Consider the following 16,373-nt stretch of genomic DNA (forward strand, 5'->3'; position numbering starts at 1 on the left):
AGGTTGCTCTTCTCAGAGCCCCTAATCAATTTCGAGAGGCAAATTGTGCAGACAACACTATATCTGTCCTCGGCGCATTCCTTGAAAAAACTCCACACCTTCGAGAAACGTGCCCTCGAGGTGGGAGTTTTTCGGGGCTGGGTACGAACTGGAACATCTTGGGAGATTCCGGGTGTGGCCTGGCTTCGCCTAAGCTGCTGACCTCTGCCTCTGCCTCTAGCTACCCTTTTTGGTGCTGCACCTGCCTCAACATCCACACTACTTTCCCCGCTTGACATCCCCCCTGTCCAGGTCGGGTCAGTGTCCTCATCATCCACCACTTCCTCTTCCAACTCCTGTCTCATCTCCTCCTCCCGCACAATGCGCCGGTCAACTGGATGCCCTGACGGCAACTGCGTCACATCATCGTCGATGAGGGTGGGTTGCTGGTCATCCACCACCAAATCGAACGGAGATGGAGGAGACTCTAGTGTTTGAGCATCTGGACACAGATGCTCCTCTGTTAGGTTCGTGGAATCGTGACGTGGAGAGGCAGGTTGAGGGACAATGAAAGGAGCGGAGAACAGCTCTGGGGAGCAGGGACAGTTTGGGTTATTGTTCTGTAAAGCTTCGGAATTTTGGGAGGAAGGAAGACAAGACTGTTGGGTAATAGGAGGAGAGGAGGCAGAGTCTGACTGGCTGCTGGACAATGTGCTGTAAGCGTTCTCTGACAGCCATTGCAAGACCTGTTCCTGGTTCTCGGGCCTACTAAGGTTTGTACCCTGCAGTTTAGTTAATGTGGCAAGCAACCCTGGCACTGTGGAGTGGCGCAATGCTTGCTGCCCCACAGGAGTAGGCACGGGACGCCCTGTGGCTTCACTGCTACCTTGCTCCCCAGAACCATTCCCCCGACCTCGCCCACGGCCTCGTCCACGTCCCTTTCCGGGAGCCTTGCGCATTTTGAATTCCTAGTTAGAAATTGGCACTGTATACCAGTAGTAAAAATTGTGGGTGCACGTAACCCCAATATATTCTTTGAATTACCAGTCAGAAACTGGCACTATATGGCAGTAGCAAGAAATGAGGGTATTTATAACCCCAATATATTCTTTGAATTCCCAGTCAGACAATGGCACTGTATACCAGTAGTAAAAATTGTGGGTGCACGTAACCCCAATATATTCTTTGAATTACCAGTCAGAAACTGGCACTATATGGCAGTAGCAAGAAATGAGGGTATTTGTATTCCCAATATACTCTTTGAATTCCCAGTCAGACAATGGCACTGTATACCAGTAGTAAAAATTGTGGGTGCACGTAACCCCAATATATTCTTTGAATTACCAGTCAGAAACTGGCACTATATGGCAGTAGCAAGAAATGAGGGTATTTATAACCCCAATATATTCTTTGAATTCCCAGTCAGACAATGGCACTGTATACCAGTAGTAAAAATTGTGGGTACACGTAACCCCAATATATTCTTTGAATTCCCAGTCAGAAACTGGCACTATATGGCAGTAGCAAGAAATGAGGGTATTTGTATTCCCAATATACTCTTTGAATTCCCAGTCAGACAATGGCACTGTATACCAGTAGTAAAAATTGTGGGTGCACGTAACCCCAATATATTCTTTGAATTCCCAGTCAGAAACTGGCACTATATGGCAGTAGCAAGAAATGAGGGTATTTGTATTCCCAATATACTCTTTGAATTCCCAGTCAGACAATGGCACTGTATACCAGTAGTAAAAATTGTGGGTGCAAGTAACCCCAATATATTCTTTGAATTACCAGTCAGAAACTGGCACTATATGGCAGTAGCAAGAAATGAGGGTATTTGTATTCCCAATATACTCTTTGAATTCCCAGTCAGACAATGGCACTGTATACCAGTAGTAAAAATTGTGGGTGCACGTAACCCCAATATATTCTTTGAATTACCAGTCAGAAACTGGCACTATATGGCAGTAGCAAGAAATGAGGGTATTTATAACCCCAATATATTCTTTGAATTCCCAGTCAGACAATGGCACTGTATACCAGTAGTAAAAATTGTGGGTGCACGTAACCCCAATATATTCTTTGAATTACCAGTCAGAAACTGGCACTATATGGCAGTAGCAAGAAATGAGGGTATTTATAACCCCAATATATTCTTTGAATTCCCAGTCAGACAATGGCACTGTATACCAGTAGTAAAAATTGTGGGTGCACGTAACCCCAATATATTCTTTGAATTACCAGTCAGAAACTGGCACTATATGGCAGTAGCAAGAAATGAGGGTATTTATAACCCCAATATATTCTTTGAATTCCCAGTCAGACAATGGCACTGTATACCAGTAGTAAAAATTGTGGGTGCACGTAACCCCAATATATTCTTTGAACTACCAGTCAGAAACTGGCACTATATGGCAGTAGCAAGAAATGAGGGTATTTGTATTCCCAATATACTCTTTGAATTCCCAGTCAGACAATGGCACTGTATACCAGTAGTAAAAATTGTGGGTGCACGTAACCCCAATATATTCTTTGAATTCCCAGTCAGAAACTGGCACTATATGGCAGTAGCAAGAAATGAGGGTATTTATAACCCCAATATATTCTTTGAATTCCCAGTCAGACAATGGCACTGTATACCAGTAGTAAAAATTGTGGGTGCACGTAACCCCAATATATTCTTTGAACTACCAGTCAGAAACTGGCACTATATGGCAGTAGCAAGAAATGAGGGTATTTGTATTCCCAATATACTCTTTGAATTCCCAGTCAGACAATGGCACTGTATACCAGTAGTAAAAATTGTGGGTGCACGTAACCCCAATATATTCTTTGAATTACCAGTCAGAAACTGGCACTATATGGCAGTAGCAAGAAATGAGGGTATTTATAACCCCAATATATTCTTTGAATTCCCAGTCAGACAATGGCACTGTATACCAGTAGTAAAAATTGTGGGTGCACGTAACCCCAATATATTCTTTGAATTCCCAGTCAGAAACTGGCACTATATGGCAGTAGCAAGAAATGAGGGTATTTGTATTCCCAATATACTCTTTGAATTCCCAGTCAGACAATGGCACTGTATACCAGTAGTAAAAATTGTGGGTGCACGTAACCCCAATATATTCTTTGAATTCCCAGTCAGAAACTGGCACTATATGGCAGTAGCAAGAAATGAGGGTATTTGTATTCCCAATATACTCTTTGAATTCCCAGTCAGACAATGGCACTGTATACCAGTAGTAAAAATTGTGGGTGCACGTAACCCCAATATATTCTTTGAATTACCAGTCAGAAACTGGCACTATATGGCAGTAGCAAGAAATGAGGGTATTTATAACCCCAATATATTCTTTGAATTCCCAGTCAGACAATGGCACTGTATACCAGTAGTAAAAATTGTGGGTGCACGTAACCCCAATATATTCTTTGAATTACCAGTCAGAAACTGGCACTATATGGCAGTAGCAAGAAATGAGGGTATTTATAACCCCAATATATTCTTTGAATTCCCAGTCAGACAATGGCACTGTATACCAGTAGTAAAAATTGTGGGTGCACGTAACCCCAATATATTCTTTGAATTACCAGTCAGAAACTGGCACTATATGGCAGTAGCAAGAAATGAGGGTATTTGTATTCCCAATATACTCTTTGAATTCCCAGTCAGACAATGGCACTGTATACCAGTAGTAAAAATTGTGGGTGCACGTAACCCCAATATATTCTTTGAATTCCCAGTCAGACACTGGCACTATATGGCAGTAGCAAGAAATGAGGGTATTTGTATTCCCAATATATTCTTTGAATTCCCAGTCAGACAATGGCACTGTATACCAGTAGTAAAAATTGTGGGTGCACGTAACCCCAATATATTCTTTGAATTCCCAGTCAGACACTGGCACTATATGGCAGTAGCAAGAAATGAGGGTATTTGTATTCCCAATATATTCTTTGAATTCCCAGTCAGACAATGGCACTGTATACCAGTAGTAAAAATTGTGGGTGCACGTAACCCCAATATATTCTTTGAATTCCCAGTCAGACACTGGCACTATATGGCAGTAGCAAGAAATGAGGGTATTTGTATTCCCAATATATTCTTTGAATTCCCAGTCAGACAATGGCACTGTATACCAGTAGTAAAAATTGTGGGTGTATATAGCCCCAATTCTATTGCTAGGGGACTTGCAGGGTATTTCTGGGGTGAAGGTGGGGGGGCACACCGTTGGAACGGGTATCGGGGTATGTATCGGGTATACGGGAATACACTGACAGTGTATTCCATTCAGGATCCTGGGAAAGCTGGGTTGCGGCGATTGAGCCCGTCAGTGCCACGTTACACTGACAAGCTTCTCCCTGGAATTTAGCTCTTATAAGAGCTGTTGGTTGTCTTCTCCTTCCTATCCTAGCCTGTCCCTGCCTACCCAGAATCTAAGCCCTAGCTAGCTGGACGGAAACCTCCGTCCTCGGTGAATTGCAAGCTCAGAATGACGCGAAGCTGGGCGTCGCTGTTCTTTTAAATTAGAGGTCACATGTTTTCGGCAGCCAATGGGTTTTGCCTACTTTTTTCAACGTCACCGGTGTCGTAGTTCCTGTCCCATCGAGGGGAATCGAGTAATGGCGCACTTTACCACGCGGTGTTCGATTCGATTCGAACATGCCGAACAGCCTAATATCCAATCGAACATGAGTTCGATAGAACACTGTTCGCTCATCTCTACTGATAACACATTTTCAAACTGAACCTTTTGAAATCTGAAAAATCTAAGTCTAAAATAGCGCAAATTATAACAATAAAGTAATTAAGATGTGATCGGATAGACAACGAAATAAAATCTTTTTAAATTGAATTAAAGAGAAACAAGTTACAAAAATAAATTACTTTTTAATTACTTCATTATTATCTCATTGTATTAATAGTGTGTGTGTGTGTGTGTGTGTGTGTGTGTGTGTGTGTGGGGGGGAACAATGTCAACTCTTATTTTCAATTAATAGCACCACAGACGTAATACAGCAGAGAATGTGAGTTTCCTACTGTCCAGGAATGCCGACTCTCCAGTTTATTGGGTCCATGATTATGAACTTGTTTAGAAGAAGAAAAAAAACATTGGTAGAAGACGTGCAAATTCAGACAAAAACTATGTAAATTTCCCCACCAGGGACACATGGGTGCATGACATGAATGCTCCTGTCTCTATTTATATGGCTGTGTGTATCACTGACAGATCGCTCCGTGGTAATAAGTTTAATCCAGTAGTTTCTTGAAAATATAAGTGACTAGTTAACATGATGGCTATGGATGGCAGTGTCCTGTACGTCATATCCAGTTAATAAAGTAGTGATGTGGACTGAAGTTTTCTTTCATTCCCAATGCGCACAAATAAACAAGAACTTAACCTTTGGACCATTCGTTCATCATTTATATAAATATTTAAATACTTTCCCTGAAACAAAAACTTTTTCTCTTCTGTAGGAAAAATTACAGACTAAGAGGGAAAATTCCATTAAAGGTTGGGTCACCAGTATGTGATTTGTAGGGGTCTACTACCTGGCCCATACACAGATCAGCTGTTATGTCAGCTTCTGGGTGCAGACGATAGGGATGCTGCGTTACTCTTATTACTTGAATAGGAGTAGGGCTACAAATGTTCCCTGTCTACTAGCAGTTTCTGACTGCAGAAACAACTGATCTTTGTGGGTATGGGTGTCATACCTAGTAGATAGGGCATGTGTATGAAAAATAAATTTGGAGCCACAAGGGGAGTAATTGTAGCAGTATAGCGGCTGCATACTTGGCAATAGTTAAAGGGATTCTATCATTACAATACCCTTTTAAAACTAAATACACGTAGGCATAACCTTAAGAAAGGCTATTCTTCTCTTACCTTTACAATTCTGATCTGCACCACCGTTCCTGAGAAATATCTTCTTTCTTCCTTATGTAAATTAGTTTTCTTGCTGCTTGAAAACTCTCCAGAGATGCCTTTGTCTTCTTCTCCGGACCGCCTCTTCTCTCGCTCTCCCATCCCATCTTCGTCCAAAAGACCGGCTGCACATGTCCGTTGCCCATTTTCCTGTGACGGAACGGGAGAGGCCAAAGGAAGCAGCACTGGGGATGCAATACAGATAGTCTCATTATCTTTAGCCTTGGGTCTTGGGTTTAAAAATTACGTATGTTCAGCAGAGAGGGCATGGTGGTATGCCTGACGTAAGATGTTATTAGGATAACCCCTTCTGTCAAATCTCTGTCAAATCTCCCTCTCAGATCCTCTGCCATGACTTGGAAATTTGATAGATAGGAGCAATTTCTACGCATCCTCAAGTATTGGCCCTTCGGGATACCTGCTTTTAAGGGTTGGGGATGGCAACTATTGCACAATAATAGTGAATTTGTGGCATTAGCCTTTCGATGGATACATGTATGGAGTTTTCCTGATGGTTCAATTGTGATGGTCAAATCCAAGAAAGTTATTTTTTCTTTCTGGATATCCGATGTTAAGATTAGCCCTATCTCATTATGGTTTAGCACCCCAACAAATTCCTCAAATTTCTCTCTGGGTCCATCCCACAACACCAACACATCGTCGATGAAGCGAACCCAGAGAAGTACATGTCTGGTCCACTGTTCATGATGTTCAATGAAGACCCTCTTCTCCTCCCACCAGCCCAGGAAGAGATTTGCAACTCCCCTGAGATGGTGGACTATTTAATTCAGGCCACGCCGAGCGCTCGCTGCGGCCATACATCACGGCTGACCGGGCATGCGAATATGCTGCTCGTTATAGTGCTCTAAATGCTCTAATCTTCTAAGACTATCTGTGTGTTTGTCTGCCTCTGATGAGCTGCGACACGCAGCAGAAACACATCAGGCAGTTGTGTGGTATGATTGATGGTGCTAACAGAATCATTAGACGTGCCAATGCCCCTAATGCCCCTAATATCTGATAATACCCGAGATTAGTGTCAGTGGTAGTGTGCTAACTACCTTGTATGATTGAAAGTTGGTTAGTGTGTGAGCGTTGACAATTGCTCAGAATTGGGGAAGGGTGGAAAAGGGAGGTCTTCAGTGGGGCTGTAATTCTGAAACTCTAGAGTCAGTCCTTTTAGTACAATTTGACCTCCATTATTTCTACCTTTTATCCCCTAGCGCTCTACCAATTTATAGTAGTTAATTTGCCAATCCTATTACAAACTGACACAAAAGGGTGTTTTAAAGGTGGTAGGTTGGGTTGTTACTAATACTGGCAAAACTCTGGCTAGTTAACCCTTGAAAATATATACCTACCTATTAATATCTAGTGGTTGGGAATTTGGCTCTCTGATTTCTTAGACACCACATGCACAATTAATAAGTCAATATTCAGAGCAAATTTGTTTATTGCATCAATACTTTTAATATATCAATAAAAGTTAAATTTTAGTGTATCTTATTCATCTTTCTTTCAATCAGGAACGCCCCCAGTGCTGCGAGAAAACTCATTTACATAAGGAATAAAGAAGATATTTCTCAGGAACGGCGGCATGGATCAGAATAATAAAGATAAGAGAAGAATAGCCTTTCTTAAGGCTATTCCTACATGTATTTAGTTTAAAAAGGGTATTCTAATGATAGAATCCCTTTAACCTTTTAGTGTTCAGTAGTGGAATAGTGGTGAGTTTTCTACAAATCCCATCTGCATGCTGCAACTGAAGCCTACAATGCAAGGTGACCAACCCTGTGTGTTATAAACCCTCTGCATATCACATATTGTGTGCTTACATGTATGTCCACTGACTGGCTGCAGAGGTCAAGTGAATAATGTAAATTATGTGACATCATTGCTTCAATACCAATAGAGACCACTGCAATGGAAAATCTAAAAGAAAGGTAATGTTGAAAAAAATCTGAACATAAATTATTGTATCATGAACTGGTAATTATTGTATTTGTTGCTACGATAATGTACATATAATAAAAAACTGTGAAGAACTTAGCGTCTTTTGTATTTTTTCTCTGTGTTTTCTCTGGTATGTTTTCCACAGAGTTTTTTTTTAGCTGAATTTCACTATGCATGGCCTTTGTCAGTGATAAGTGATTTAAAAGGAAAAAGACTTGTGCAAAGTGTCCGCCCATGAGCGTCTTCAGGTCTCCGCGGTGAAACAGTTTTTTTTTTAACCAGACACATATAATAATATTAACCAGACACAACGTTGGAGACCAGAAGACACTCACAGGCGCTCATGGGTGGACCCTGACTGCCGGGTTTCCGTCTCCTGTCAGGGTTTCTCGGGCAGAAGACAAAAACCCACAAAGTGGAGACCGGGCGCAGGTGTGAACCCGCCCTTATGCAGAGGTCCCCAATGACTGGGCTATGGACCAGTACTGGGACAGCCTGGTCATTTCGGACCTGTGTAGACTACTAGGTATCAATGGATGATCCTAAGCTGTGTGTGATATGCAGCAATACAAGAAGCATAAGTATTGGATGACACCTGGTATGTGTCCACAGGACCCATTTTTAACACTGATCTGCTGGTGTAGACTACTTTCCAGTTACCTGGTTACTAATGTTCTTGCACACAGGATGTGAGCATTTTCTATTCCGCTTCTGGAACTTTGCTGGGACCACTGGGACCGGAGGGCAAAATAGAACCGGTCCCGGGAGCTGTAGGTAAGTATAATGTAATTGTAACTATAGCAACAGTATGTGAGAGGGAGGGGGAACTATGACCTGTGGTTGGGCAATATTAGGCCACTAATATTATTACATTTAACAGTGCCCTCATAAGTAATAGTACCCCCCCCCCCCACACACACACACACATCCAGAGGTAATGTTATTATCTGTAGGGGGTACTATTACTCTAATATTGCCCTAGTAGTGCCCCCAAAGGTAAAAGACCCTCCCCCCCACACAGGTTATATTTCTTGTGTGGGGCACTACTAGGGTACTATTAAAGTAATAGTGTCCCCCCCCCCCCATTAATAACATTACCTGCGTGGCAGGGGGGATTATTACATGTGATGGAAGGCACTATTACAGTATAATACCCCCTGAGTAATGGTCCCCCTCCCTTCCTGTACTTTAAGGGAGCTCTCTCCATATCACCACTAATTAATTGAGGACCCCTTCCCTACCTATACATTTATTAGGGAGCTGTCCAGACTACCAATAAGGTAAACATGATATAGAGAGAGATATCCCTTAATAAAGTATAAGCAAAGGGGGCGTGGCTAGCCGGCAAGGAGAGAGGACGCGTCTGCTGGAGCTCCCGGCATCTGCGGCCTTCTCCCTTCGGCATCCGAATCTTACTTACCCGATTCAGGTTGGTGGCACCCGGCGGGATACCCTCGGACCTTGGCGGAACGTTTTAGGCTGTTTTCTCCTGCTCCCCCAGGACCTGGTGGCTTCGGAGGCTTTGCGGCCTATTCAGCGGCCTACTCACCGGCCTGTCCTGCTGCGCCTTCTCCACTTCCGGCTCCCTCTTGTGGATCGCGGCGGCTGGATCCCGTCCTTCCCTGTACTGCTGCTACGGCTGGTGTGTAGAGGTGAGCGGTGTTTCTCCTGGCTCCCTGCACGCTGCCTCCAGTGTCCTGCGAATGCTCCTGGCCTGTGGGGAACCTGTTGTACGTCCTGTATACACCTGCATCGGATCTGGCGGTAAAGGCGGACATTTTGTGACGCACTAGTGTTCTACAGCCTCAGGGGGGGTTGAGAGGGTGTTGAGCCCCTACACTACCATCAGGGGGGCTCCTCTCTCTCCCCCTGGACTTTATTGGACATTGCCTCCTGCTCCCCTGTTTGAGTGCTTTTACTTTGAGTGAGTGCTGAGCCCCTACACCACCATCAGGGGGGGCTCCTCACCTTCCACCTGGACTGGACTTTATATATTACTAGGCCTACTCCCTGCCTATTCTGGTTGAGCCCTTTGTGAGTGCAGAGCCCCTATTCCACCACCAGGGGGGGCTCCTCACACTGGGCTCCCGTGGAACTGCATTTGCCTGTGTGTCCCTGCTGCAGGCCACTTGTTTTACCATGCTAGACTAAATCGTTGACAGTGTCACCTCTGGCGGCTCTCAGCTGATTGTTAGGCCTCTTGTTATATGGCCCCCACAGCCCTGTTGGAATTTGCTGCTGTCTGACCTCCTGCACTGCTCTACAAACTTTGCTCCTGCCGCATAGAGCTACCTTCCTGCACTACCAGCTTCAGTTGCATCTCTGACCTTCCCTGCTGCTTCTATTATGCCTCGGAAGAAACCATCCTCCTCCAAAACCCCTAAGAAGCTTTCTGACTTCTTCTCGAGCACCATGTCGCATTCTTTGCCTTCCACACCATCAGGTTCCTGCTCCCCAGCGAAGTCGCCTCCACGGTCTGAATTGATGGACTCTTTACCTGAAGAGGGCTCTCTTTCAGCTGAGCGTCCTCCCCTGCTGGTTGATGGCAGTAAGAGAAGTTTTGTTGTGTCTCCTCAGGGTTCTCCATCTGGCAAGGAGCCGCTGTGTAAACGGGTCGCTGATGTCCTACCTGCCTCTGCTACTCCCTCTGATTTTGTTCATTCGGACATTTCTGATTTCCCGGCTTCCTCAGACCCGGTAACGTGTGATACATTGAAGGGGATGCTTGTTCTGCTACAGGCGGGGATTAATAAGACTGTCTCCTCTGCGGTGGGCAAATTGCGACAGGATATCGATGCTTTGGGAGAGCGGACTGACCATCTTGAAAATAAAATGGAGGAATTCTCATCTGCTCATAATGACTTGGTTGACGCTCACAACACCCTGGAAGCGGAGGTCAGATGGCTCAAAATTAAAGCTGCTGACGCTGAGGATCGGTCTAGACGCAACAATATTAAGATCCGTGGTGTCCCCGAGGATGTGGCATCGGAGGACTTGGCGGCCTATGTCCAGCGTCTCTTCAAGAAAATCCTCCCGCGACTCACTGAACTGGAGCTCACCCTCGATCGGACCCATCGTATTCCAAAAGCGAACTCTGCTCCTGTGGATGTCCCGAGAGATGTGTTAACGAGGGTCCATTTCTATCAAGTTAAGGACTCGATTCTTGCGGAAGCCAGAAAATGTGGTACCTTACCATCTCCGTTTGCATCCATTTCCCTGTTCCCCGATTTATCCGCAGCTACTATGCAGGCTAGGCGTGAACTGGCTCCCATTACCAAGATCCTCAGAGACCGGGGCATACGTTATCGTTGGGGCTTTCCTACTAAACTGCTGATTCCCCGCAATGGGGTTTTCCATTCTGTCCCTGATGTGGAGGCGGGCATGTCCCTCCTCCGTAAATGGAAACTTGCCCCTGTTGACTCTCACTCATCTGTTCCTGAATCCTCAGTGCGGCCTTCCCATCTTGCTAAGGAATGGACTGTGGTGGGCGGTCGTAAGTGAATCCTTTATCCGCTTCGGCGGACTGACTCGCCTTGCCTAATGTTGATATGACTTTTTTTGCTTGATTTAGGTGACCTGTGTGCCTTTCTAATACTCACTCTCACTGAGTGTTACTGACCTGTTTTTCTCCCCCCCCCCCACTGATTAATCTTGGTTATTCGGTGTTTTTTGACACTATGCTATTTTGTTTGCATTCTTTGTTTTTGTTTCATACCTGGAATCCTGTATGGTTTTTATGCCTGTTCATACACACTTTATGCATCCTTGTCTTTTGGTGTAGCCACCTGGGTCCTCCGCCATTTCTCCTTAGTCTGTTATTATGGTACTCCGTATATCTTCACTTAATGTTAGAGGTCTAAATAGCCCCTGTAAGCGGAGTTCTGTCTGGAGAGAGGCCCGTCGCCTTCGCTGCGATGTGCTTTTTCTCCAGGAGACTCATTTTTGTGCTGGCAAGAGTCCTAAGTTCTCTAACCCCTCTTTCCCTCATATATATCAGGCTTCTTGCAATGCTAAGCGTAAGGGTGTTCTTATTGCTGTGCGAGACTCAGTGGCCTTTTCCCTTGAATCCACTTTAGTTGATCCCGGGGGTCGGTTTCTGGGGCTTAATTGCCTTATTAATAATGTAAAATATACTTTGGTAACTGTTTATCTCCCGAATCGCTCCCAGGCGCAATATTGGAAATCTGTGCTTTCCAAGATCCGAACTTTTGCTACTGGTATGTTGATTATTGGTGGGGACTTTAATTGCTTGGTAGATAATTCTCTAGACTCTTCCAACCCCAAGAGACGCTCCCCCATATTGTCTTCCTCTTTGATTGACCAGGGCCTTTATGACGTCTGGCGTTGTCAACATGGCGGGGAACGAGATTATAGTTATTTCTCTTCTTCGTCCTCATCTTATTCCCGTATTGACTTTTTTCTTACTGATAAAATCGGGCTGATGCAGGCAGAATCTACGGATATTGGGCTGATCACTTGGACTGATCATGCTCCGGTGTCCCTCTCTCTACATGAGAAGTTCTCCACTGCTATGCCTACCCAGTGGCGATTGAATGAGTATATCTTAGATCATCCCTCCTATGGTGAACACCTCCGTGAGGCCCTGAGGGAATATTTTTCCCTCAACTCCCCCTCCGTGTCTGATCCTCATGTGCTCTGGAATGCCCATAAGGCTTATATGCGAGGGATGCTTATTCAGGCCTGCGCAAGAGCTAAAAAAGAACGATCTAAGGACATAGATGCTGCACTCCGCTCCCTATCCTCCCTCTCCGCTATTAATAAACTTAATCCCACTCCTATTGTCTCTGCGGAGATTAGGCAATGTCAACTCCGATTGCAGGGCCTTCTGGCTTGCCAACAGGAATTAGCTTTTAAGCGTTTTCAATGTCAGGCCTATGTGCATAACAGTAGGGCTAGTGCCTTTTTGGCCAAAAAAGTCAAACAGTCACGCCCTAAAACCCGTATTGCTCACCTTGTGGATGACTCGGGTACTAAAGTAATTGACCCCCGCCTTATTGCAGAGCAGTTTCGCCTATATTACAAGTCGCTATATAATCTTAGGGATGATCCCCAGACATACCAGCCATCTAAGGAGGAAATTGATAGATTCTTAGATTCTGTGGCCCTGCCCCGCCTTTTCCCTGCGCAGTCTGCCTCCCTAGCCTCGCCTATCACCCTGTTTGAGGTTACAGAAGCTATAGCCTCGCTGAAACCACTAAAATCTCCTGGCCCTGATGGCTTCTCGGGGATCTACTACAAGAAATACGCAGATATTTTATCCCCTCATCTTTTAGCTGTGTTCAGGAAGGCGGCGGAGGAGCAATGCTTCCCGGAAGAAATGTTGTCAGCCACTATAGTGACCATCCCTAAACCCGGCAAATCTCCCACTGTCCCGGCTAATTTTAGACCTATTTCCCTTCTGAACACAGATATTAAATTGTATGCTAAAATTCTTGCTGAGCGGTTGCTCCTCCTACTCCCCCAGTTGGTTAGTCCTGACCAGGTAGGTTTTGTATTTGGTAGGCAGGCTCCAGACGGCACACGGAGGTTCATAGACCTTATTCAAAAAGCCGAAAGAGATGGTGCGCCTTCTTTGCTTCTGGCTTTGGATGCCGAGAAGGCTTTTGATAGGGTCCACTGGGAATACCTTGACTGCCTTTTGGATAAGTTTGGTATGGGGCCAGTCTTCAAATCTGCTATTCTAGCTCTGTACTCCCACCCGTCAGCTCGTGTGCTCTCATCGGGCTTTTTGTCTGAGCCCTTTCGGATCTCGAATGGTACCCGCCAGGGTTGTCCTCTTTCCCCTATTATCTTTGCGCTAGTGATGGAGCCCCTGGCGGAGTCCGTTCGGTCGGCGGAAAATATCGAGGGTATTACTGTGGGCCGCCAACAGCACAAGATTGGCCTATACGCTGATGATGTCATACTGGCCCTGACCTCCCCTGGTCCCTCCTTGAGTGCTGCTACGGAGGCCCTAAAGAGATTTGGTAAAGTTTCGTACTATAAGGTAAATTCCTCAAAATCACAAATCTTGCCTGTTATCATCTCTCCCTCGTTGAGACGGGACCTTAGTGTTCAATTCCCCTACCAATGGAATGATTCCCGTATAGCTTATCTTGGCATCTCTCTGACGGCCCCTAGTTCGGATCTGTTCTCTGCCAATTATATCCCCCTTCTGACCAAAATTACTTCTCTCCTTGCCTCCTTTTCACAACCGATGTTGTCTTGGGCTAGCAGAATCGCCATTATCAAAATGATGGTGTTACCTCTAATTTTGTATGTGTTTCGTACAGTTGCCATCCCCCTCCCTGACTCATATTTTACTAAGCTTCAGTCTATTCTTTCCAATTATATATGGGAGGGTAAGAGATCCAGGGTCCGACTTAAGGTGATGACACGCCCTTGGTCCCATGGAGGTGCGGGTGTCCGAGATGTTAGAAAATATTATATGGCGTCTATTCTTGATCAACTTAAGGTTGGGTGGGATGAGACCTCTAAATGGCGTTGGGCTGAAATTGAGGAAAGCCTTCTAGATGCCCCACTTTTGAGTATTTTACGTCCTAAGGATTTGGGCCCCCCCATCACTTCCCCTCCCTTGCTAAGTATTAGGGCCTCAGTGTCTGCTTGGCGTTACTTCTTGTCATATACCTCTAGGGAAGACCTGGTCCCTTTGTCGAAGTTACCTCTATTATATTTGACCTCTTTTCTCCCCCAGCTGCGACTCCGTGGATGGGTCTCTAGGGGTCTCTATAAAGTGGCCCATCTGTACTCTGATGATGGGTTTAAGTCGTTCGCCATGTTACAAGAAGAGTTTCAGCTCCCTAAAACAGACTTCTTTAAATATTTGCAGTTGCGTCATTTTCTTCATTCCTACGAGCCTTCTAGATTGACCTTTCCCAGACTAGCTTTAAAGCTGTGGAATCGGTCCTCGCCTGTTAGAGGTGGGTTATCTGTGTTTTATGGCTTTTTCTCTGTCCCTCCGGAGCGGGTCAAGCCTCTTCATCTGCTCCGTTGGGAAACGGATCTTGCCAGAACCATCCCTCTGTCTGACTGGTATACGGCAGCTGGGTTTGTTAAGCGTGTATCTAGAGGAGCGTCTCATTGGGAAACGGCCTTGAAAATTATGCTGAGGTGGTATAGGACCCCGACCCAAATGGCGCACATTGATTCTTCTTGTTCCAGACTCTGCTGGAGGGGATGCGGCCAAGTAGGTTCCTTCTTGCACTTGTGGTGGGACTGCCCTCCGGTTCGAGCCTTCTGGATAGCGGTATTTCACTTCATGTCCACCATAGCCGGTTTTGATATCAGTCCTTCTCCTGGTCTTGCCCTATGCTTCTTAGACGTTGGTGGTTTTCCCATAGAGACGCAGGTCGTTCTGGGTCAGATCGTGCCGCAGCTCAGGCCATGATCGCTCGTCAGTGGAAGTCTGCTCTCTGCTTGACCGTAGCTGAATTATTTCACCATGTGAACTTGGCATGCACTTTGGAACGTCTGTTGTCCAACAAAAACCATACTTACGCCAAGTTTCGATCCCAGTGGTCCCTCTGGATTTCGTATGTGGAGTCTAATAAGGGAGTTCTTTCTCCTCGGCCTTAGGCTACTCCCGTGGGGACCCCTTGATCACTATTTACCTACTATGTTGTTATCCCAGGTGGCTTTATTTTATTTTATTTTCTATTTTGGATGTATCATGTGTTATTTTTTTTAATTTTTTTTTCAGTATTGTATTCAGGTATGTGGTTATGTTGTTTATGTCATTGTTTGGTTTTCTTGTTCTCTTCTGTCTCTATTCCATCTCTTCTACTTTTTCTTTTCCCTTTTCTCTTCTTGTACCTCTCTAGTTGTGTTCCCTTCTTCATTCTTTCATTCCTTCTCATAGAATTGGTGTTTTTGTAGAGTTTGTATATCTGGTTCTTTGGTCTTTGTTTCTTTGGTCATGTTTGTGTCATCCATGTGTTTGGGTTGCAACCCGAAGTTCCAACTTGCAATTCCTGTTTCACTGATTGGACTTATGCCGATTCTTCTTATGTTTGTAACTGTTTTTCTATTACATTGTAAAAGTTTCTTTCTTTTCAATAAAAATCAAATTTAAAATAAATAAAGTATAAGCAAATGTAATAATTAAATATTCACTTTATATTATTAACTAGCAGGAGGACCCATAAGAATTGTCCAGTTTTGCACTGGTGTATTTTGTATATCGTTTGTGAGTGTCCATAAGCATCATGTGATCATGTGTATCTCATTTCGGATATCAGTGAAAAACCTGCGATCGGCTGTTATGGAGACCTGGAGTAAAGCTGTGTGTATGTGACCTTGTGTAACAGTGTCATCCACAGCGCCATGCCCCTTTAAAGCTGACATAAAGTAGTGAAGAAAAATGTCTGGGTTGCTATGGAAGCCTGGAGTAAAACTCTAATATGTGGTACTCTGTGCAGAGCCGTGTATCTAATCCTCCGGCATGTGGTACTGTGTACTGACGCACGTACCTATTCCACTGGCATGTGG

The sequence above is a fragment of the Leptodactylus fuscus genome, chromosome 6, assembly GCF_031893055.1.
Source record: "Leptodactylus fuscus isolate aLepFus1 chromosome 6, aLepFus1.hap2, whole genome shotgun sequence".
NCBI classification, from domain to species: Eukaryota; Metazoa; Chordata; class Amphibia; order Anura; family Leptodactylidae; genus Leptodactylus; species Leptodactylus fuscus.